At 38.0% G+C, this 2530-nt stretch overlaps 1 long non-coding RNA gene across 2 annotated transcripts; it reads right to left on the bottom strand.

Moving 5' to 3' along the window:
- On the bottom strand, positions 355–2143 carry LOC100511157. Of its 2 annotated transcripts, none has more exons than XR_306991.3 (3): positions 2001–2143; positions 1411–1661; positions 355–1011 (listed from the first exon to the last, which is right to left on the bottom strand). It is a non-coding gene; the product is annotated as an uncharacterized LOC100511157 (long non-coding RNA). The 2 variants fall into 2 exon arrangements; XR_002338143.1 differs by having other exon boundaries at positions 359–1011; positions 1603–1661; positions 2001–2141.

The raw sequence follows: 2530 nt of genomic DNA, 5'->3' as shown, positions 1-2530 counted from the left end.
GTAAGTATCACCTGGGAGCTTAGGAGAAATGCAGAATTTTGAGCCCATCTCAGACTCCTGAATCAGAGATTTTTTGTTGTTGTTGTTGTTCTTTTTATGGCCACACCTGCATATGGAAGTTCCTGGGCTGGGGGTCAAATAGGAGCTGCAGCTGTAGGCCAGTGCCAAAGCCACAGCAATGCCAGATCCGAGCTGCATCTGCAACCTACATTGCAGCTAGTGACAACACTGGATCCTTAACTCACTGAGCGAGGCCAGGGCTCAATCCTGCACCCTCATAGATACTAGTCAGGTTCTTAACACACTGAGTCACAATGGGAACTCCTAGAGACTGCGTTTTAACAAGATCCCCAAGTGACTTGAACTTGATTAATTTTTAGAAGCATTGTTATATACTATTCAAAGTAAAATTGCTCTTTTTAGAAAAGTTTTATTGAAGTATAGTTGATTTACAATGTTCTGATAATTTCTGCTATACAACAAAGTGATTCAGTTATACACACACCCATTCTTTTTCAGATTCTTTTCGCATGTAGATTATCACAGAACACTGGGTAAAGTTCTCTGTGAAAATTGCTCTTAAATGTCTGTTTGAATTAATTAGTATGGGGACAGATGGATAAAGAAATAAGTGAGTGAACAGTAAAGCAGATTCCCCAACTGCCTACCTACCAGAAGACAAAAAGTGGTCCTTCTAAAATGACTAGAAGTCATTTTAGCGATTGTGAAGACGGTGGCTTGTCATATAGTGGCTGCAAGGAATCTTCCTATTGGTTCTTCAGCAACTGAGTCTCTGCTTACTTAACCAAGAAATCCTGTACTTTCTTCCTCCGCCCCTTTCCAAGTGACCTCATCTTAACATTTTGTGGCTTCACTATCAGCACTCTGTCATTTGTGTCAAAGTCTGAAATAGGAGGCTGGCTGGAGTACAGAGAAACACAACACAGTGTAGATTTAGTGATGAACTGGCTCTGGGCCAGAAGGGTAGCAGGTAAGTTTCAAGAGTTGCAGCTGAAAAAGAAAGAAAAGCTTTCAGAAAGCTTAGAGCCAAGTCAAAACATGCCATATATGATTTTCTTTTGGCAAATAGGCTGTAAAATAAGAGTAGACCAAATTCCCCAGGTAATAGTAATTGACCTATAAATGTCATTATTGATAGATTGTGTTTCTGGAAACATTGTTCTAGAGCTAAAGTGCTCATATGAGTCTCAGAAAGGAATTTAGTCAAGCTGTGAAAGTCTCTCTTTCTCTTCTCCCCATTACTGATTTCCATTTTCCATTTTTCTCTTGGGGAGAGGGCAACATTTTTTTTTTTTTTTTTTAGGCAAACCACATACCCAAGCAATCACAAATACATCTTCTAGAAGACCAAAATTTTCTTCAAAGAAGTTGTTTTTGAAAGGCCATTACCTTTCATTTCTCCATGGAGCCATTTCACACCCACATTGAATCATTTCATAGAAAGATTGATAGAGTTCACATTAAGATTTGCTTTTTTAACCTGACAACTTTAGGAAGAGTTGATATTTCATTTTAATAAAATGGATATTGTCTGGAGAGGCAGAGTCTGAATTTCAGGAAGCAATGCTGTATATGTGTTACCTCCTGCAACATGGCTTGAGGAACATTCCTTTAGTGTTCTGTTGCCTCCTCTTCTGCTTCTGTAAAATAGGATTAACAGAATTATCGATCTGTCTCCCAGATGTCTATTTAGATTTAAATAGAACACATGTATCATAACCAAAAAAAAAAAAAATCCCATGCCTTTAGCTATGCAATATAGATACATTTCTGTAATCACCATTTCATTTAATTTAAATTTTATTTTATTTTTGGTATGAGCTATAGAACCAGTTTCCACATTCTAAATGCTCGATTAAAGCAAATAGTGGTTTTGGTCTGAAATCAGCCAGTTGCACACATTAGTTGCTTTAGAATAAAGAACAAATTAACAATTCTAGATATCTCTTGGTTTGTGCATGATGAAAAATGTTTCTTACCCAAACCCAGATGAGAAATTCTCCTTCCTCTCCCTGTCGTATTTTCTACTGGTAAATTGCTGAATCACTGTGTGTGGCAGCCAAGTTCAACTCTTGAGCATGCCTCTTAGAGAACTGTCAGGGTACCCAAGGTCCCTCTGCTATTTCTGGATGACAGGAGTAGAAGAGGAGCCTGACAGCATACTCTAAACAGCTGTGCACATGCTTGTGCATGTGTGTGTGTGTGTGTGTGTGAGAGAGAGAGAGAGAGAAAGATTGAGAAATGATTTCTTTCCCCCTTATTAAGGCTGGTAGACTCTGTATTTCAGAATGTTTATGCAAATCACAGCCTATACAATTTGAGTATAGGGAATATAGAGATCTTAAGAAATTTTGTAATGTGACTTTAGCTTGAAGTGTGATCAAGTGTAGATAGTCCTGGCTATGAGTCAAGAGAGTTGAGTCCTGGCTCACTGAAATACATATATAAGTCACTTTCTAAGACCAGTATTGGAAAAAAAAATTGATAACTAAGATCTTCTCTCTCTCAT

The sequence above is a fragment of the Sus scrofa genome, chromosome 13 (assembly GCF_000003025.6).
Source record: "Sus scrofa isolate TJ Tabasco breed Duroc chromosome 13, Sscrofa11.1, whole genome shotgun sequence".
NCBI lineage: Eukaryota > Metazoa > Chordata > Mammalia > Artiodactyla > Suidae > Sus > Sus scrofa.
Note: the sequence above shows the minus strand (reverse complement) of the source record. Positions and strands in the feature narration are given on the sequence as shown.